The 23,543-nt window shown below is 35.3% G+C and overlaps 1 long non-coding RNA gene across 1 annotated transcript; it reads left to right on the plus strand.

The window, feature by feature from the left end:
• Positions 1–11,135: 11,135 nt before the first annotated feature.
• On the plus strand, positions 11,136–22,935 carry LOC132694035 (uncharacterized). Its single transcript, XR_009617127.2, has 3 exons — positions 11,136–11,380; positions 18,030–18,200; positions 22,400–22,935. It is a non-coding gene; the product is annotated as an uncharacterized LOC132694035 (long non-coding RNA).
• Positions 22,936–23,543: the final 608 nt, after the last annotated feature.

Below are 23,543 nucleotides of genomic sequence, written 5' to 3' on the forward strand. Positions count from 1 at the left end.
CTTAAGTTCTTAAGCATAATTTTTACTTTAAATATTAAAAAGAATACTTCCTGTGTGAAATCTATAGCAACGAACAAGTATTTCCTGTAGTGAAAACATGCGACTGTTTTTCTCCTTTGGTCCCCATATCATGATTCCACTAAATACACATGTTCATTGGAAGAATTGGGCTGATTGCAGGTGAGTTATGTAGTACAGGTGTGAGAACTGTACCAGGAACAACAAACCCACTTGGTCTAGGGGACAGTCACGTAATAAAAATATGTGAAATTGGCATGTGTGACACAATTAGAATTCTGAACAGGAAGAATCATATACCTAATATAGCAAGGATATCCAAATTTAATTTACTCTAATAATTTAATATTACGGTAATTCTCATATAAATATATGTTTTAAAACCATGTCATAGACATATTCTAATTGAATGTTATTTAAATATACATTTTTAAAATATGCCCATCAAGAAAACACATCTGTGGGGCAGATTTTACCAAGCCCAATCTTAGTTTTGATTTAGTTCCTCATGCTGATGCTTGCGCCCAAATTGGGTCTGACTGAATAATTCACACCTTATTCCATTATCTGGAAGACCTTCACCACCAGAGAGGAGGGAGGTTCTGTAAAACTCACATGTCTATAAAAGCGTAATGGGAACACCTCTGAAAACCTAATACTTGTCTTATATATTATGTATCTATGAAACAGTTTTATTACAAAACATGTATGTTTATTACTCTACTTCAATGAATTTCATAACCTCCCTGTAAGTTATTATCAAAATTTTATAGATCAGAAACTGAAGAGGCCCAGATAAGGAACTTGCTCCAAGTTTACATGCAAGTATGGCCTGGGAAGCCTCCACCTTAAACTGAACTGTAGATCTAGTGGCTCTAAGATACCACACAGTTATTCTGTAAGTACCTGAGCTGGTTTCTAGAGTGAAATTCTCTGGGGAATTCTCAGACCATACCTCAAGCTCCTCTGTGATGCATGTTTAGGCATCAGGAAATCAAAAGGGCCTAAGTGGTTCAGGCCGTGTCACTCTGGGACACAGATGGTTGACATATAACCTTTCAGGGTAATTTGTTGCCTCAGTAGGAGCGTTGGAGTGTTATTCAATGCTACCAGCTAGGAAAAACAAGCTGCAAATAGCAAGGACTCAACATTTATACTGCGTATTCCTGTGGAAAGTGAGAAATAACAACCAAGTCACGGGGAACACAAAAGCGACAATGTAGATCTGAGAATGTCACGGTTCTTTGGAAGGGCAGTTTTAGAATCGTGTAGCTGTGACGAGAGATTAGCATTTTTCATGGACATAAAAATCAAATGTCCAATCTTTGATTGGACATAACCAATCAAAGCTGGTTAGAACCAGCTCAGTTAAGATGCCCAACACTTACATTGTAGAAAATAACATTTAAATAACTTTAAGCATATGTCTAACATCTTATTTATATCATCTCAACAACTGTGCCACTTCTGTTTATTCCAGCTTTACAAGTAACTTCAAGCCATTAATTCCCCAACATCTAGAAAATCAGCGTTGTTTCACATAGGAGGGTCTCACATCACTCATATTCTCCTTTCCATCCACGTGGACTTCATACCTTGCCATGTCACCAAAATAAGAGGAAACAGCAAATACCTGAAGTAAATTTAAAAAGTAGAATCAAAATTCATTTCATTGGTCTTAGACTTGTTAAGTAATTGTCTTTAGGGCCAACCTCTTTTATTTTTAAACATAATATATACTCCTTTAAAATCTGACACACAACAGAGGTATATTTAGTCACCACATGGTAACTGCTATAACAAGTCATTCCAAAATCTCAGTGGCTTAATACAATAAGGTTGTATTATCCTTCTTATATCACAGCCTATGGTGAATTAGTTGGGAGAGAAAAGGCTATGCTTCATGTAGTTAGGGACCTGGGCTCTTTGTGTCTCTGTCCCTATCATCCGTGGAGGCTTTTGAGTCCTCCAGTAGGTACATTATATGCAGGCAACTGACCAGCTGACCAGCTGACCAGCATGGAGGTCAGCTTAGGAGATGTCTGTGCTCCAGGCCTGAAGATGGCGTACATTGCTTTTACCTGTGGCAAACCACTGGCCACAAAACCAAATCATGTGCCCTCATATAAAATTTCAAGAACAGTTAGAAATAGTTTTAAAGTATGCCAAGGAAGAAACTAGAACTTAGACCTCAGTTTGTGTTAGCCATCTCCATCACATGTAACTACTTGACTAGTATTTCTCAAAAGTCTATCTCAATATGCTTTACTTTCAACTAGCACTAATAAACATAAAAACAAAAAATTATTGAGTAAAAAGAAGGGACTCTACTCAAAAATGTACAGCTATTTTTTCTATGTCTATTGTAAAATATCTGCTAGGTTCTCTGAAAAGCAACCTCCTTTGTATCCTTTGTTGCTCATTGTTTTAATAAATAAGATAAAATACAAACTAAAAATATTTTTAAATAACTAGAGGATGGTTATGTAAATTGTGATTTATCCAAATCAAATATGATTTGATCATAATCAAATTAGCATATAGTAATATGTTATGCAAGATATTTGGGAAAAGAATAAGATGGGGAAATTATCCTGATATATTTTTGATTAGTTGATTGAGATATAACTGATATACACCACATATATTTGAAGTGTATGGATTGATTAATGTTGACATAATATGTATGTATGAAACTATCACTATAATTAAAACAACAGATAAATCCATTAGCCTCAAAAATTTTCTCTTGCTCATTTATAATCTCTACCCACTGCTGCCAATCTCCAAGTAGCCACTCATCTGCTATATTTGTAGCTTTCATTTTACATAAATAGAATTATACAGATGTGTATTTTTTGTCTGCTTTCTTTCACTTAGCATAATCTTAGATTCATCCATATTTTAGTAGGTATCATTACTTTTTTTGTTGTTGCTAAAGAGTATTGGTATGGATATACCACAGTTTATTTATTTTTCACCTATTAGTGGACATCTGGGTTGTTTCCCATTCTGGGTTATTACAATAAACTGCTATCAACATTCACGTAAAAGTCCTCATGCAGATTTATGCTTTTTTTCTCTTGAGGAAATACCTAGAAGTAGAAGGTCTGGATCATATGGTAGGTGTTATGTATAACTTTTTAAATGAAAATTGCCAAATGGCTTTTCAATGTACATAATTGTAGCATTTTATATTCTCACGAGCAGGTTATGAATTTCCAGTTTACTCACATCCTCACCAACTTTTGGTGTAACCATTCTTTTTAGTTTCAGCCATGCCAGTAAGTTTGTAGTGGTATTTCACTTTGGTTAGATTTGCATTTCCTTAATAACTAATAATTTTGGGTATCTTTCCATGTTCATATTGGCCATGCAAATGTCTTCTTAGGTGGTGTCTCTATTCAAACATCATGCCTATTTTTCCATTGAGTTTTGAGAGGTAGCCCTTTCCTCTCAGCTTTTGGTGCCAACTCTATCCTCTGTAATAAAGGAGGTGGCCTATTACCTGGGACCTTCACCCTCTGGGCCTATGTTGGCAGCAGCAGCCCTGTGGGCCTCTGAGTCACCCTAGAAATTATTATTTCTTTTTGTCAAAGGATAACACATGTCCATAGCCAAGTAGCTCTGTTGGCCCATTTCCTGCCTGTAGGGTCCCGGAATTCTGACAGCCTTCTTTATTTCATCCCATCTCTGTCCCCTTCCATCCAAGCTGGCAGTATTTCTGATTAAGTGGTTGATTGGATATATGAGTTGCATGTCTAATCTCTACATAAAAATTGGTACAGCCACTGGGGCCCAATTTCAGAGCCCACTATCTGGATAGGCTGAGAATCTTCCAAGTCATCAGGTTCTGGTTCCATTTTGCTTAACACTTCCTCTTTTAACTTATTTCTTTTCTACCACATTGGCCATAAGCAGTAAGGAGAAACCAGGATGCATCTTCGAAACTTGTTCCTCAGCTGATTTTACCACTTGATCACTTAAAGTTCTACTTTCTATCCAATGGCAGAAAATAATGCAGCCAAAATTTTTGCTACTTCACAAAATAATATATGTCTATCTGTGCATTTAAATATATATAGTAGATAAGTGCTATCATACTGTCTTATTCTTTCCCTTCCTAATACATTTCAAACACTGTCCTGTTTTGACTCACATATACACACATAAGCACATGCGTGTATATAATTCTTTTTAATGTTTGCGTGTTAGTTTTATAATATGTAGGTTTACGTTCTTCTCCATCCCTTAATAGTTCTGTGCTCTTAGAACAAGTTACTTAGTTTTTCCCTACCCCAATTTCCCTATCTAAAAACACTGATGCTGGTAAAATATCTACCTCATAGGTTGCTTATAAGAATTGAATTATAATCCTATGGAGCCATTAACACAATATTTGGCAGATAGTGAGCACTAAATAATTGTTACCTATCAATATTTCCAAGGTTTTATGCCAGTGCTTATGCCCTAACCCTGTGACCAGAAATCCTGGACAAGAGCAATTCCTTTTGGCTGTTAAGAATGAGATATTTCTTGCACATACTCTCTAGGCTCTTGTTAAGTCCTCATATACGTGGCACTTCAGCCACTCAGGTGATCATAAAATTTACCATGGACGATGTGGAAAAGCAATCACATTCTGGATTACAAGGCTGTCACTTCTCACTGTCCTTGCTGTTTCCCACTCTATCCATTGTCTGATCAGCCCCCTTCCACATGGCACCTCTGAAACTGACAGCCTCTGACACATTGCCCAGAAACATCTTGCTGTGAAATAGCTATGCCACTTCTCAGTGGCCCTGATATTCAGGGCCTGTAATATGACATCCTTAAAGGTTTCCACCCTCAAGGCAGGAAAAAAAATCTTCAATTCAAAATGAAATTGTATTTAATTCAGTTAATTTTATTTTTGGCGAAGGAGATAAAGATTGACAGGAGATCAGAGTGTAAGATTTGTACAATCCAAGAAGGTGGTAAACCATTGCTTTGAAGAGCAGGTTAGGGAGCAACTTATTCTCATTTAAAATTTATTACTAAAAATTTGATTAGTCATTAGATTTATCAATTTGATTCATCAATTTTCAGCCAAGTAAATTGTCAGTGAAGTGGAACTATATAGTGTGTGAACCCTAATCTGATAATTTAATCTATAATCAAGATGTGAATTTCTTAAACCATCTCCAGTTCAAATTCTCTAGTGAGATTCTTTTGGGCAGGCATGGAAAATAACTTCATGTCAGTTAATTTTCAGTTTCCATGTATCAAATCACAATGGTGTTTAAGTTTGCAACATCAATTTTGAGAAAACAGAATTCAAGGATTCCACATCATTGTATTTGTTATGCTTACACAACTGGCACTTATTTTTGAGAAATAAAATGAGATTTTGCTCTATTTTTGAAACTGGGTACAAGCCAATGTAAGCTTAAAGATGTAGCATGTTCCTTGGCTTTACAGCCATTTTTTTTTAGAGAAGTTTGCTTCTGGTGGCTGCATGAACGTGTCTCCCTTTGCTCCACAGCGGCAGTTAAAAATCCATTCGAAGGTTTTAAGCAAAGTTCACTTGATTGTAGGTCAGTACCCGGTGGATAAATCACAAAATTGCTTCAAATAACGTACGTGATTTGCTTTTTCCCTGCTGAGGAGAAGCTCTAAACTGAGAGAGCATGAAGTAAGGATTGTTTCCTCTCCCCTAAGGTTAATGCCCCTGTCACAGCTGAAGTCCCCGTCAAGGAAACACAGAGAAGTAGCTTAAAAATGCAACTGTTTTCATCAATCTGCCACAGGCGGCAGAAAACAAATGATTGTGGTTCCTATCTTCGCCAGTGGCAGAGCATTTGTTAAAGTACAAAGATAAGAGAAGAGAAAGGGACAAGAAATCCCTTGGCAGAGAGCATGAATGAAATATGCCACCAAAAGTGCAGGGCCTTTCAAAAATAATCTCTTGTAATCACTGAGGCCTGTTACGGTGGCAAAGTGGAATGTTTTGGTGAATGTGTTAGGTGAAAATTCCCTGCATAGTATTAGGCTATTGACCCCCTGCTTCGAGAATAATCTTTCTCAAGCACCATTTTCATCATGTCATCCCTACTCAAGGACCCTTATGGAAGAGCGCCCTGATATCTATCAACTTAAATCCAAACTCTTTGCCCTGGCATCCCCAGTGGCTCTCTCCAACTGATTCTTGCCTCTATTGTACCAGCAAACAGGCCCTCTCCAGTCCATTCAAATATATTGGCTTGCTTTCCTTTGCATATTTTTTTTCCAGAAACTAGCTTTTTTTTTCTCCTCATTCTTTTCCAGCCTTGAATGTTCTCTTTATTCTCAATGTGCATATACCAAATACACTCGTGCATATACTTCCATTCCATGCCTGTTGAATTCTCTAAGATTAGCTTAGAAATTGGCTTCCCTCAGGAAGTCTTCTCTGGCCATACTCCTATTTATTTTCATCCTGTATCCCTCTCAACTCATATTTTGCACTACTTTTATTTTTAAGTTTGTTTACTTATTTTGAGATAGAGAGCACAAGAAGGGGAGGGGCTGAGAGAGAGGTAGAGGGAATCCCAAGCAGGCTCTATGTTGTCAGTACAGGGACTGATGTGGGGCTCAAATCGATGAAATGTGAAATCATGACCTGAGCCCAAACTAAGAGTCAGATGCTTAATCAACTGAGCCACCTGGGCTTGGGCTTTTATATAAATATATAAATATATATTTAAATACATAAATATATATTTTAAATATATATTCTGAACCGTGAATTCTACTTCTACAAATTTGGTGCCCCAAACTGGAGTCAAAATATAACAATGGTAGCATGTTTCATGTTTATTTTACCAACGACTTGATCATCATTCATTTTTTTATTTATTCAATAAATCTTTATGCTTATTATGTGTCAAGAATATTGCTGAATTCTGAATCCAAAAATAGTTAATTTAAGACCAGTATGTTGTACAAGTGCAGAAGTTCAGGTAAAACTTTCTGAAAAAAAGCAGCCTCATCTTAACCTATATGTGACTATATTTGGGACAAACTATGAATTTCTGGGAAAGAGGAAGCAAGATCAAGAATATCATTAATATAAAGTAATAAAAAATTTTATGGGATGTCAGAATATAAATGTGATTCTTAAAAACCTCAACCCTAACTTTTTGCTAGCACAATCATTTTTTTTTTCCTCATGGGCAGGTTTGCTGAATGCAAGTTTATTTTTAAAATTTGATTCCTATAAATAAATGCCATGCCAGGTATTGCATGTTATAGAATTATTTAGAATTTACCTGGTGGTCTCAGAAACTAAATAAAGGTTATTATCTTCCATGGGTCATAGAATTTAGACATGCAGTCACTTACTCAATAACCTTTTCTCATTATCTTCAACCTTTCACTAACATTTCTGGCTATTAATCACTTCCTCTTCATTAAACTCTCTCTAGCATCAAAGTACAATATTCCAAGATTCATCTCTTACCTCCCTGATAATTTAGTATCTTTTTTTCCTCGTCATTCCTTGTAAATATAGAGAATTTCCATGTTTTAGTACTTGCTCATTGCTTTTCTCTCTGTATTTTCACCCATGTATGTTTTGTGAAGGTGGTACTATTCCTTTTCCTAGATCATCCTCAAGAGAAGAGAGCGTTCAATGAAACTGATGAGAATTTGAGACATCAAATGGGCCACAGTTATGGGATGAGGTCACCCCATTGCAGCTTTCCCTTTTGCTCAGCTCTACTGCCAGCCTTCATGGGATGAGGAGCACTGGGTAACGTCTAGATGTTTGGAGGCAGATGTCATCCTTGTACTATTCTACCTCTGCCTCCTCTGAGAATGTAAAGAGATGGATAAGTTAATCCAACATTCACTCTTTAGGTGCCGCCATCTTGCTTTCAAGTGCTTCTGTGACTCTGTATCTTGTTCATTACCTGGATCTTTGCTGATGCTGTTCCTGAAGCGCCAAGGCTAATTTACCTTCACTTGGAGGAGGCCTTTTCCTCTCTTGTTTCTCTTCTTTTGCATAGCAAACTGTCTAGGCAATCTGAGGACCAGATTCTTAGACCACCATTATATATATTATATAATATATAATGTAGTACAAAAGTGCAGCTGATATTATAGTATTGAGAAATAAATACTTTAGAACAAAAAAAAGGCTTAACATGTGACAAGTCAGAATTTCAATGTATAGACTTTTTAGTCTGTATGGATGGATCCAATTATTTTTATTAACATGTCTTAATCCTTTATTTTGTTCCCTTTTAATGTGTTTTGTTATCTTCAGGCCAACTTCAAAAATAGTTAAGTCTCGTATGAGCCACAGAACATAACTATATGAGGTTTGGGGCTTAAATGTTAGTTTTATATATTTAAGGTGTTAACTCTATTTTGGAAGCTATGTTGGTCAGAGTTCTCCAGAGAAACAGAACCAACAGGTGTGTGTGTGTGTGTGTGTGTGTGTGTGTGTGTGTGCAGAGAGAGAGAGAGAGAGAGAGAGAGAGAGAGAGAGATTGATGGATTGATTTTAAGGCATTGGTTTGTGCGATTAAGGAGACTGACAGGTCAGAAATCTATAGGAAGTTCAAGTAAGCTGAAGACTCAGGGAAAATCCATTTTGCAGTTCAAGTCCAAGGCAGTCTGCTGGCAAAATTTCTTCTTCTATGTTCTATTACAGTCTTCCACCTTACAGAGGGCAAGCTTCTTTACTCATATTTAAATGTTAATCTCTACCAAAAAACATCCTCCCAGAAACATTCAGAATGTTTTACCACTCATTGCAGCATCAAGGTCCATCCAAGCTGACACATAAAATTAAAGTCAAAAGTCAAAAGACAGAAGTCAAAAGTTCATCTTTGCCTTACTTTAGACCTTCTTAAAATTTAAGGAGGGAAGTGAGTCAAAGGCTAATTTTTTTAATTCATATGACTTGACTAGACTGGTGAATCACCATCCCCACTACTGCCAGCCCATCACAACCACCACGTACTCTAATATTGGCTCTGCATTATTCACTAAAATGTTCCTAATTCTGTTTATTTTTCAGAGGGAGGGAGGGAGGGAGAGAGAGAGAGAGAGAGAGAGAGAAACAGAGTGTGAGTGGGGAGGAGCAGAGAGGGAGGAAGACACAGAATTTGAAACAGGCTCCAGGGTCTGAGCTATCAGCACAGAGCCTGACCTGGGACTTGAACTCATGAATCATGAGATCATGACCTGAGCTGAAGTTGGATTCTTAAATGAGTGAGCCACCCAGTCACCCCTAATTCTGAATATTCAGCAAATACTAAACCTAAGTGTCCATTGGCAAATGAATGGATAAATAAAACATGCCCCCCCCACACACATACATACACACACACAAATATTATTCAACCATAAAAAAGAAAGAAATCCTGCCTTTTGTGACAACTTAGGTGGATCTTGAGGGCATTATAGTAAGTGAAATAAGTCAGATAGGAAGACCATATTATCTCCCTTATACGTGAAATCTAAAAAAAGAAAAAAAAGAAAAAAAAGATTGCTGGTTATCAGAGGTGAGGGGTGGGTATGTGTGAAATGGGTAAAGGAGGTACAAATGCTCAATTATAAAATAAGTAAGTCCTAGGGATATAATGTACAGCATAATGGCTACAGTTAATACTGCTTTATATATTTGAATATTGCTAATAGAGTAAGTTCTCATCACAAGATGAGTACAAATGCTCAATTATAAAATAAGTAAGTCCTAGGGATATAATGTACAGAATAATGGCTACAGTTAATACTGCTTTATATATTTGAATATTGCTAATAGAGTAAGTTCTCATCACAAGATAAGAAAATTATAACTATCTGTGGTGATGGATGTTAACTAAACTTACTGTGGTAATCATTTTGCAATATATACGTGTAGGAAATCATTGTGTTGTACACCTAAAATAAATATAATGTATCTCAGTAAACAGCAACAACAAATATATACTGACTATTTATATACTGACTATTTATTGGGTTCTTTGCATTGGTCCTGGCCATAGCACAGCAGCCTGTTTGTAGACCTTGCATCCTATTAAGGACCATAGACAACAGTAATTAAATAAATGAACATTAACATATACTATATTATATATTACCTTTATAAAAACCACTATGAAGAAAAGTTAAGCAGGGTTTTGAGTAGAGAATAGTAGAGAAATTACTTTAGACAGTGTGGTGAGGGAAGTCTCTGTGAAGGTGATACTTCTGCTTCAAGCATGAACCTAAAGAAGTGTTGGGACGAACGAGGCAGGTATATGGGAAAAATATGTTCTATTCAGAGAAAGTAGCAATTGAGAAGTCCTGAAATGGTTTAAACTTTTTATATTCTAGGAATAACAGAGGCCCATGTGACCAGAACAGAGTGAAAGATAGAGAAGAGGTAAGAAATGAGGTCAGAGGTAGTTAGCAACAGGTTGTAGGTGGGGATTTCAGGGATCTGAGACGTACATACAAACAGGTTGCTAAGATGATTTCATTAATGGACAGAGAGAAAAGGAATTTTGGACCTTACTTTTATAAGCCAAAGTTTTCAAATGTAAATTCATGCCTGGACTTGTCAGATAAGGAAAATGTGTGAGGCACGTTGATGGAAACTTTGGTGACCTGGAGAATAAAGGCCTTGTCATAGGTGGGCTTCTGGTACCAAGTTCTAACTGGTTATCATCATACAGGGAATTCAGCTCACAAGTTGTATGTTTGACATTTCTGATAAAAGGGCTTGGTATGCTAATCATTAGGAACATGCGTTTATTAAATCTCTTTTCTGTGCCAGGCATTGTAGAAGTAGCTTTCATGCATGTTATCTCATTAAATCCTATTATATTGTATCATAGGTATTTTGATATGCACTTTCAAAGAACATAGCCATGATGAAGGCAGTGCCTAACTTATAAAATCTTCAGCAACCATGGCAATCAATTAGAGGTCTGGATTGACCAATGCCTTGTCATACAGTTAAGTCAGTAAGATGTGTATAAACGGGACTCATCTAGTTTGTCTGAGCCACCATGGTTTGATAACCATCAGGTAACAGAGATATATCTTTTAGCATAAATTTCAAAGTTGCTTTCCAAGAACTAACTATATACTTTCAACTTCTCATATATGCCAAGGTTATTAAATAACTGGGAATAAGAGGGTTGTTTCCAGATGGATTTCCTTCTTGCAAGCTATGCTATGAGCTCTACTCCTAGAAGGTAAAGGGCTAGGGATATTGATCCATCACCAAAAGCCTAGGAGGAAAGAATGGTTTCTACAGGATTAACCAAGAAAACATTTGTCTCCTGAACCTGAATCCCATTTGGAAAATCTCACAAGTCAGAGATGGCTGATTTGATGGCAGGAGGTAAGTAGAAGCTGCTACTGAAGTATTATCTGATTATAGAAAAGAATGCAGGGACCAATTGTATCTGTATAAATGAGTGCAGCAGCATGGATTATTCTTGATCTTGTACAAAGAGGAAGAAAATTAATATTGCTAGATATCTACTGACTAAAGAAGCACTAAAAATTGAGCTGATACTACATCATTTGTGTCAAGGGAAATGCAAGTAAAGGGGTCCCAGCAAAGGCAGATTTCGGAAGAACAAATATTCCAGGAGAGAGTCAGTTTAATCATTGGCCAGGGTCATAGAACTTGAAACTAGTTTATGACATTAGCAATCAAGTAAGAATTTCACAACTCCCTTATAGTTCTCCCCTTGTGTTCCCCAACCTAGGAAAGTGTCAGCTTCCCTCATGACAATGATGATGTATAGAACACACAAATGAGTGTTGATTATCAACAATAACATAAATAAATATTAATGGTTAATCATCTTTAAATCAAACCACTACAGTTTAACTCATATATAACTTGTCTTTGCCTGAAATAAAAAAATCTCCCAGACTTCCACAGACATTCTTTAAAGCCAGGAATTGGGAAACTTTTTGTGTAAAAGGCTAACTAGTAACTGCTTTACACTTTTCAAGCCAGATGGTCTCTGTCCCAACTTTTCAACTCTGCCATTTTCAGTATGAATGTCCCAAAAGACAATGCATAAGTGAAGGAGAGTAGCTATGTTCCAAGAAACATTTATTTACAAAAATAGGCAATGGGCTGAATTTGTTCTGTGGGCCATGCTTTGCCAATGTTTGCCCTAAGTGGTGGAAGCAACCATATTCTTGTTATATGTGAGTTGTCTCATTATGATATCCTGTAAATAGTGAGTAGTCTGATTGCTGAGTAACCAAAAGTCATAGCTACTTAGTTCAGCAGTAACTAAAACCTTTACTTGTCCAAACTGTGCTTTTTCCCCCCTCATTTCAAGTGCAAGAATTCAAACTTTTTATTACCACTCGATTAATTTTACCTTTTCTCCATAATATTTGGTGACACGTACTACTTTCTGTGATTTCATTTACTTGACCTTTCCACTAACTAAACCTGATGTTGTTTTCTTATCCAATAAGATAAATTGCCATTTGAATCAATAATATACTTGTAGATCAGTGTACCTTTAGATTTCTTATATAAACAATCCTAGTGGATCAGTTGATAGTCAAACATCCATGAAACTTTATAATCTGGTAAGTAGGTTAAGGGACAGAAAGGATCATTGTATCCAATAAAATCTTGTCATGCCTTAAGATTTCAAGTTTCATTTCAAGGACTTTGTTATTAGATTTTCTAAAAACAAAGACATAAACAACAGTTGCGCTTGAGGTAAAAAAATTAAGCATAAGAAATAAATTTAATCCCTATCATTTGTAACATTGCCTGTCCTAATTTTATTAGTTTATTAGGCATTAGGTATGAGAATCTATCTTATGAGGCATTTGTTTGGTTTTTTTTTAATGGTTTTTTTAAAGTTTATTTATTTTGAGGGAGAGAGAGGGAGAGCACAGATGGGGGAGGAAGAGATAGAAGGGAAGAGAGAGAGAATCCCAAGCAGGCTCCTCACTGTCAGCCCAGAGCCCAGTGAGGGGCTTAAACTCACGAAACATGAAATCATGCATGACCTGAGCCAAAATCAAGAGCCGGACGCTTAACCCACTGAGTCATCCAGGCACCCCACTAATGAGGTATTTCATTAATTGATTTTCAGGATGTGACTCAAAGTAGAACTGTGTATTACACATCTTGATGGATGTAAGAGTAAAATGACTTTGGAAGTACACCAAGCAGATAACAGCAATTATGGAATCAATCATTGACAGAATATTTAAGTAAATTATTGGAATAGAAGATTATTTGATCAGAAAGTAAATTTATAATATGATGTTATTCTTGATTGCAGAGAGATAAAAATAGGTAATAAAGCAAATATAATGAAGGTTAAGTTAATTATTTAAGGGGGGAATCTATAAGTTTGGAAGTTTTGTACTTTTTGTTGTAAATGTTTTGATATTACTAATATTTGAGTTAGAGTGAAAATGCCTTCATTTCATTCTCATAAATAAGTGTTAGGTATAAAGCCCACATTCTGGAACTTCAAAAGAGAGGGTTTTTTTCTCCAGTACTATGGAAGATTAAAAAATAATAGTCTTCTCTCCATAAAATTTTCAGAAATATTCTGTAAAATACAACATCTCAGATGCACACCTAAATTCACATGAAATTAATGGAAAATACTCAGACTCCAAAATCAAAGAAGTTAGAAAACCAGAGTTCTCAATTGAAACTGAGGCTGTATCTGCCCCAAGAGTCTCTACAGATCTCAGAAATCTAGAATTTAGGACTGTAAAAGCCACTCAGAGCAGAACAAAAGAAGAAGAAAGAAAAGAAGAAAAAAAAAGAAAGAAAAAAGGAGAGCCATTAACATGGTGGAGAAGTAGGGTGACCTAAGTTTGCCTCCTCCCTCAACATAGCTAGATAAATTATCAAATCATTGTGAACACCAAATAAATTGATATGAGGACTGAAAGAACAAAGCTGCACATCTACACATAGAAACCCGACCACCTAATGGAAGGTAGGAGCTGCAGAGAGTTGATTTGGGGGAGAAAAAAGCCATGGGTACTGAAGAGGGGAGCGAGTCCTGACCAGAGAGAGGAACAAGGGTGAAAGGGTGAAAAATTGTAAAAACACCCGCAGAGGATTGCACAAGAAAACTCTTCCCCAAAACCATTGATGGAGAAAGGAGAGGGGTTTAATGCCACGAGTTTTTTATAAGCAGCAGAGTGCAAAGTCTTAAGTTTTAGAGGTAGAGTAGAAAGGAACAGAGAACATCACCAGAAACACCAACCCAACAGGTAACACGATGGCACTAAATTTATATCTATCAATAATCACTCCGATGTAAATGGACTAATGCTCCAATCAAATGACATAGGACATCAGAATGGATAAAAAAAAACAAGACCCATCTATATGCTGCCTACAAGAGATTCATTTTAGACCTAAAGACACCTGCAAATTGAAAGTAAGTGGATGGAGAACCATCTATCATGCTCATGGATGTCAAAAGAAAGTTGGAGTAGCCATACTTAAACAGAAAAACTAGATTTTAAATCAAAGACTGTAAAAAGAGATGAAGAAGGGCATTATATTATAATTAAAGGGCCTATAAATCAAGGACCTCTAACAATTGTACATATTTATGCCCCCAACTTGGAGGACCCAAATATATAAATCAATTGATAGCAAACATAAAGAAACTCATTGACAATTACACAATAATAGTAGGGGAATTTAACACCCCACTTACAACAATGGATGGATCATCTAAGCAGAAAATCAACAAGGAAACAATGATATTGAATGACACAGTGGACTATATGAAATTAACAGACATATTCAGGGGGCACCCTGGGTGGCTCAGGTGGTTATGCGTCCAACTTCAGCTCAGGCCATGATCTCACAGTTCATGAGTTCAAGACCCATATTGGGCTCTGTGCTGACAATTCAGAGCCAGGAGCCTGCTTTAGATTCTGTGTCTCCCTCTCTCTCTGCCCCTTTCCTGCTCTCTGTTTCTCTCTCTCTCAAAAATAAATAAAGATTAAAAAATTTAAAAAAAAACATATATTCACAACATTTCATCCTAAAGCAGCAGAATACACATTCTTTTTAAGTGCACGTGGAACATTTTCTAGAATCACACACTGGGTCACAAATCAGACCTCAACAAGTACAAAAAGACTGAGATTATACCATGAATATTTTCAGACCACAACACTATGAAACTCAAACCACAAGAAAAAGTTTGGAAAGACTACAAATACATGAAAGTTAAAGAACATCTTGCTAAAGAATAAATGGGTTAACCAAGAAATTAAAGAAGAAATAAAAAATTATATGGAAGAAAATGAAAATGAAAATACAACAATTCAAAACCTTTGGGATACAGCAAAGGCAGTCCTAAGAGAGAAGTATAATGCAAAACAGGTCTACCTCAAGAAGCAAGAAAAGTCTCAAATACACAACCTAACCTTACCCATAAAGGATCTAAAAAAATAATAACAAATAAAGCTTGAAGCTAGAAGAATAAGGAAAATAATTAGAGAAGAAATAAACAATTTAGAAACGAACAACAACAACAACAACAACAACAACAAAAACAGTAGAACAGATCAATAAAATTAAGAGCTGGTTCTTTTAAAGAATTAATAAAATTTTTGACCCCTTAGACAAAAAGAAAAGAGAAGGACCCAAATAAATAAAAGCATGAAAGAAAGAGGAGAGATCACAACCAACACCAGAGAAATACAAACAATTATAAGAGAATCTTATGAAAAAAAATATACCATCAAACTGGGCAATCTGGAAGAAATGGACAAATTGCTAGAAACATATAAACCACTCAAAATGAAACAGGAAGAAATAGGTAATTTGAACAGACCCACAACCAGCAAAGAATTTGAAACAGTAATCAAAAATCTCCCAACAAACTGAAGCCCAGGACCAGATGCATTTCCAGGGAAATTCTACCAGACGTTTAAAGAAGAGTTGATACCTATTCTTCTCAAATTGTTCCAAAAAATAGAAATGAAAGTAAAACTTCCAAACTCGTTCTATGAGGCCAGTATTACCTTGATTCCAAAACCAGACAAACATCCTACCAAAAAGCAGAATTACAGGCCAATATCCCTGATGAACACATGTCAAAATTCTCAATAAGATACTGGCAAATCAAATCCAACAGTACATTAAGATAATTATTCATCATGATCAAATGGGATTTATTTCTGGGATGCAGGCGTGGTTCAATATTTGCAAATCAACCAATGTGATATGTCACATTAATAACAGAAAAGATAAGAACCATATGATCCTCTCCAATAAATGCAGAAAAAGTATTTGACAAAATACAGCTTCCATTCTTGATAAAAATTCTCAACAAAGTAGGTATAGATGGAACATACCTCAACATCATAAAGGCCATATATGAAAGACCCACAGCTAATATCCTCAAAGGGGAAAAAATGAGAGCTTTTACTTTATGCTCAGGAACAGGACAGGGATGTCCTCTCTCATTTTTACTATTTAACATAGTACTGGTGTCTCAGCCTCAGCAATCAGACAACAAAAATAAATAAAAGGCATCCAAATCTGCAAGGAAGAATCCAATTTTTACTATTTGCAGATGACATGATACTCTGTGTAGAAAACCTGAAAGCCTCCACCAAAAAATTACTAGAACTAAGACATGAATTCAGCAAAGTGGCAGTATATAAAATCAACATACAGAAATCTGTTGCATTTCTATACACCAATAATGAAGCAGCAGAAAGAAAAATGAACAAATTGATCCCGTAAACAATTATCCCACAAACCATGATACCTAGGAATAAACTTAGCCAACTAGGTAAAAGATAGGTACCCTGGAACCTACAGAAAATGGATGAAAGACCTAAATGTAAAACAGGAAGCCATCAAAATCCTAGAGGAGAACAGAGGCAGCAACCTCTTTGACCTGAGCTGGAACAACTTCTTACTATATACATCTCCAGAGACGAGAAAAACAAAGGCAAAAATGAACTTTTGGGACTTTACTATGACAACAAATCTCTGTACAGCAAAGGAAACAATCAACAAACTAAAAGGCAGCCTATGGAATGGGAGAAGATATTTGCAAATGACGTATTTGACAAAGGGTTAGTATCTAAAATCTATAAAGAACTTATCATACTCAACACCCAAAAAACAAATAATCCAGTTAAGAAATGGGCAGAAAAAATGAATAGACACTTTTCCAAAGAAGACATCCAGATGACTAACAGACACGTGAAAAGATGCTCAATATCACTCATCATCAGTGAAATACAAACCAAAATCATGATGAGATACCATCCCACACCAGTCAGAATGGCTAAAATTAACAACACAAGAAGCAACAGATGTTGGTGAGGATGCAGAGAAAGGGGAACTCTCTCGAACTGTTGATGGGAATGCAAACTGGTACATCCACTCTGGAGAACAGTATGGAGGTTCCTCAAAAAGTTAAAAATAGAACTATCCTATACTCCAGCAATTGCACTACTAGGTATTTACCAAAAGGATGCAAAAATATAGATTCAAAGGGGTACATGCACCCTCCTGTTTATAGCAACATTATCAACAATAGCCAAACCATGGAGAGAGCCCAAATGTCCACTGATTGATGAATGGATAAAGATGTGGATTACTCAGCCATCAAAAAGAATGAAGCCTTGTCATTTGCAGTGACATGGATGGAGCATATATTATGCTAAGCCAAATACGTTACAGAACGACAAATACTATATGATTTCACTCATATGTGGAATTAAAAAAAAACCCAAACAGATAAACCTATGGGAAGAGGGGAAAAGAGAGAGGGAAACAAACCATAAGAGACTCTTAACAATAGAGAATAAACTGAGGGTTGATGGAGGGAAGTGGGTGGGGGATGGGATAAATGGGTGATGGACATTAAGGAGGGCACTTGTTATGATGAGTACTGGGTGTTGTATGTAAGTGATGAATCACTGAATTCTACTCCTGAACCCAATATTGTACTGTATGTTAACTGACTACAATTTTTTTCAAAATTTAGAGAGAATGAAAAGACTTAGGCCCAGGATAAATAATTGAGGATCCACACAAACCTGGGACCCTTAAAAGACTACACACAGCCAGTGAAAAGGAAGTCTGAAAATAAATCTACTTATTGCGCTGAGGAGATAACGAGGAACTAAGTCTGTGGTGATCTTCAACCTGGAATAAAGTAAGCTCCTGAGAATTAAAATTCATAATACTGCTCTTCTACAAGTTTGAGGTCTGCATTTATATTATATGTAAGGTTCAGAAAATAAGATAAATAAATAAATTGCAGTGGTCTTAAGTTCATAGCTCCCAGAGTTATGTGACAGAAGTAAAAGCCATTTTTTTTTTTTGAGAGACATACCTTCCTGCTGGGTCTCAAGGAATTTATACAGTTAAAGCCACATGAAACATGGATTCACAAACCAAATTACAGAGCACATAAGGAACTAAACCACCTTGAGTGAAAGTCATCAGAAGCAACAGTCAGTATAATTAAACTTGTAAGAATATATTTTCATTGGAAATCTCAGAAAAAGAGTATAAAACATGTACTAGATATAAACAAAAAAGAAACTACAAATTAAGCAAGTTGTATCTGAAAAGAACTAAAGAAAATTTGTAGCAGTGAAAGCTATAATTTTTTAAATTAAAACTCAATGCATAATGAAAGTGTAGGCAAACTAGCTGAAAATAGAATTAGTGAACTGGAAAATTAATTTGAAAAACTTACATAGAATATAACAAAATAAAACATACACCAATTAAGAAAATAAATTATTCTCAAGTATACATAAAACAGGATGCTCTCTAAAGCAATTGTTCTCTCAATAAACCCCTTTAGATACAAATAACAACAACAACAAAAGTTTAAAAAGAGCAACTGGAAATTTTAAAATACACTACAAAGAAGCAGTATTAAAAAATTTAAAAATAATTTGAATTATACTAACATTATATATCAAACCTATGAAGAAATAGCTGAAGTGAGGTATGGAAGAAACACACCTTAACCATTTGCATTGGATAAAATTATCAGGCTAAACATCTAGCTAAAGACCTTAGAGAGAAAACAATAAAATACATCTAAATAAAGCATAATAACTGAAAAAATAAAGATAAAAGCAAATATTAGGAAACATCAATAAACCATAACTTTGTTTAAAAATGAAAAAGACTGACAGACAATATTTAACAAGAGTAATCAAGGAAAAAATGAAAAGACGTGAATAAATATTACTAATTTTTTAAAAAATATAATTACAGGGGCCTGGGTGGCTCAGTTGGTTAAGCGTCCGATTTTGGCTCATGATCTCATGGTTTGTGGGTTCAAGCCCGGCATCTGGCTCTGTGTTGACAGCTCAGAGCCTGGAGCTGTTTCGATTCTGTGTCTCCCTCTCTCTCTGTTCCTCCCCCACTAGCACTCTGTCTCCCACTGTCTCAAAAATAAATAAACATTAAAAAAATTGAAAAAATATAATTACTGATAAGCTAGAAAATAAAATCAAACATTAGAGAAAACTCTACATCCTTAAATTTGAAAATACATAAAACAATAAATTTCCTAAAACAAAGTAGCTTATTTAATAATGACTCCAAAAGAAATAGAAAATCTGGATAAATTGTAGATCAAGAAAATTTAATCAGATTAATGTGTAGCTATAAATATGCCAATCAAATACTTTAACTATTAAACTACTGGTCTTATATTATTTTACAGACAAATTCTAAAAACTACCCCAAATACAGAAAGTCCTAATGGTGTAAATTGGATAAAAAGGAGTGATATTCCCAAATTCTCCTTTGAGACTAGTGTGATCTTGATGATGTTTAAATAGTCAAGGACATAAGAGAAGAAAATTATAAGTATATCTAATTTGAAAAGACATACAAAAATCCAAAATGAGAATGATTAAATCCTTTCTAACTATATATGAGACTAATGTATCAAAGTACTTATGCCAGCAATGAAAAAATTATTTTAAATTAGATAATTTGTCAATGTAATTCTCCACTCTGATCGAAGGAAATAACAATATAGCCATCTCAACAGACTCAAGAAAAACATTTGATGAATTTTAACATTCATTAATAGTAATCATTAATGATAAGTAATCATAAACTTCTATTAAACTGGGAAGAGATTATAAGTCCCTTACTCTGATAAAGACAGACTACTTATAATTACAAAGCCTCATTGGCAAAATTTATAAACATTTCCTTTAGAGTCAGGAGTAGGCTGATGAGTTCCATTGTCACCATTTTAATTCTACCTGGGACTGAAATTTCTGGTGATCATGAAAATAAAAGAGGAGTAGTAAAGGAGAACAAAGATTATAAATGATAAAAATATACATAATCATTCATGGATTATTTGTTATCCACATAAAAGGCTCAAAAGAACCTAAAAAAATATTAGAAAAATAGGAATACAGCAAGATGGCCTGACACAAGTTTGGTAAAGAATCAATGGCTTTTCTATGCAATTTTCAAAAATACATAATTTTAAAATTTCACTTGTATTAGGAACAAGAATGTAAAATCCTAGCTATAAATGCAAATTATGCTTAAGATCTCTATGGAAAAAGTAACACTTTATTTAAATTAATTAAAATTGTCTAAAAGAATAGTAGAGAGATATATCACATTAATGGCAGTCCTCATTATCTTAGAAATGACAGTTTCTTCACTACAATCCAAATCAAAATTCTGATTGGGTTTTTAATGAGCTTGACAAGCTAAATTAAATGTGTGTGTGTGTGTGTGTGTGTGTGTGTGTGTGTATGTGGAAGAGTGGATGGACCAAAAATAGACAACTCAATCTTGAAAAAGAATAAAAGGAGATGAGAGTTTCCAGATTCCAAGATTTATTATCATATACTTATAAGATACCAAGACTTATGAGTAAATCATAAGCATGCATCTATGAAAATTTGATTTATGACAGCAGAAGCGTTACAGATTGAGAAGAAAGGGTGAACTATTTAGTAAAAAGTGGTGGTTAGTCAATTAGTTAATCAGATGGAAAATGAAGCACAGTTATCTTCCCCACCTTGCAACACACACACACACACACACACACACACACACACTCCAATTACAGATTGATTAAAAATATAAATATGAAAAAATGTGTAGAAAAATCCTACAATGGCTTTTGTTGGAAAAGGATATGTCAGGACCAAAAAAAAAAAAAAAAAAAAAAAAAAAACAACCAAACCAAACAAAAACCAGTAACCATGAAAAAAAAAAAAAAAAGACAGTGAAACTTATTGCATTGAGATTAAAAACTTCTTGATATGTGATGGTTACAAGGCAGGCACAGGGAAAATATGTTGCAATGCCTGTAAGTGACAGAGGATTGGTGCACAGACTATATGAGAACCATTTCCAGGTTAATAATAAGAAGACACAATCTAGTGGAAACATGGCAAAAATGGGTCTTGATGGAAGAGATAAACGCCAAAACACAAAATATTATAGGAAGATTGTCAATTGCACTAAAGAGAATTCAAGCTGAAACCGTAATCATATGTAATTTTATACCACATTGGCCAAAACATAATTTAATGATTCAAAAAGATAAATACATGAAAACTGTACTACTAACACAAATGTATTTGGTACAGCCTCCTCTGAGAGAAAGTGGACTGTACATTAGATGGTAAATAAAAACTGAAAATAGCCTATGATATTCCACTTCCAGGTATATAGAGAAACTCGTCACACAAGGAGACATGCATAGTAGCAATGTTATAACAGCCATAAGAAGCGTAGTATGTTCATTTAATACTATATAGAAGGGCAAGTAAATGACCTAGAGCAACATATATTCACATTGATGAATTTCACAAACTATATTGAATAAAAATATTATTTCACAAAGATAGTAAAAATAAAGGGATACTAAGAATAAAGTGTGCCTGAGAAAACAGGTAAAATATTTTGGTTAATGTTTCCTTCCAAAGGAAGAGAGAGTGAAATAAGAGAGGGTTACGTTGTATACTTAGGCTGGTGCATTCACTATCTTGTTCATGTATTTTCTCTTGTCTGAAATTGTCCAGAGTAAAAAGTAAAAAAAAAGAAGATACAATGCTTAAATATTTTAATCCTTTTTTTCCTTTACACTCATATGACCCATCAGTCTATGCCACCATTTTTTGATTTTCGTCCCCAGAAAAATCTTGACTGAATTCCTTCTGGAGTACTTACTCCACTACATAGATGTTCAGTCTGTATATCTCTATCCTTCCTTTCTAATTCTTCTCTTGTTCCTAATTCACAACGCTTCTTGAGCAATTAGTGTGAAAGAGAAAGTGTCGTCTTTGCTATACAATAAACACTAAAGAGCACTGTAAAATTTTTCTCATTTATTTCCATAAGTTTCAGAGGCTGTTTGGTATCAAGAATGGATCCAGCCTTACAGCTCTGGAAGCTGTTTGGCTCTTCAGAGAAATACGCTGAAGCCCAAAAGCTATTCCGTGAAAACATAATTAGGGAAGTCCTGTTCAATCATTCACTGTCATTAAGTGAATTAAAGCTTGTGTGAACAGTACATCCTGCCCTATTTAATTGAGGAGAGTAAGTATATTCACTGACGTAAGCAACAAATGAAATTTGCATGGCGCAGGGATTCAGATGTGATATGGTTTCCTTTCAAACTATGTATGTAGGGGCACCTGGATGGCTCAGTCAATTGAGCATTTTGATTTTGGCTCAAGTCATGATCACTTGGTTGTGAGACTGAGCCCTGCGTTGGGCTCCGTGCTGAGTGTGGAGCCTGCTTGGAATTCTCTCTCCCCCCTCCCTCTCTCTCTGCATCTCTCTGTCTCTCTCACACACAAAATAAATAATAAAAAATAAACAATGTAAAAAAGATAACAAAATAAAAGATGTGTGTAAAGAGAGAAGCAATTACAAATCATGGAAGTGAAAATAGGACATAAATAGGCTAAACAGGGCAATTTGGCATTTGTATTTTTACTAGTAATCTAAAAAGGCATTAATGTGGCTATATAGGAACATTACCTAAACTACAAAGAAGAAACCTTCAACAAGCATCTGTGAGAGAGTAGGGACACTAAACTAAGGATATAATGAAGGGGTGATTATCCATAATGCGTGACTCTTAAAAGATGCCAAAAAAACCTCTCCTTTGAAATGAAATTTTTAAAAGAATTATAAAACTTGTGTATAATACAATGACAGCATAGGGCCCAACATGGGCTTAGAGAATACTGTCATTGTATAATCATAGTAGTACTTGGTACAACTCAGCTATGTAGTGTGTATGTAGTGGTTAGGTTGTCATAAAATTATTAAACAGCTGTTACATATGAGAAAGTAATACACTTTCATGCTTGAGAAGCAGAAGCAAAAAAGGATAAAGCATGCTGTGGCACAAGGTAGAATGACATGGCCCAGGAGGGTAGCTAAAGGAAGCAAACCTACCAGTTTGCTGCTAACAATACAAAAATAAGTAGATCACACTATGGGCAAAGAGGCAAAGTTACGCAGGGTGGTAGGT

This window comes from Panthera onca, chromosome B4, assembly GCF_046562875.1.
Source record: "Panthera onca isolate mPanOnc1 chromosome B4, mPanOnc1 haplotype 2, whole genome shotgun sequence".
In the NCBI taxonomy this organism is placed as follows: domain Eukaryota; kingdom Metazoa; phylum Chordata; class Mammalia; order Carnivora; family Felidae; genus Panthera; species Panthera onca.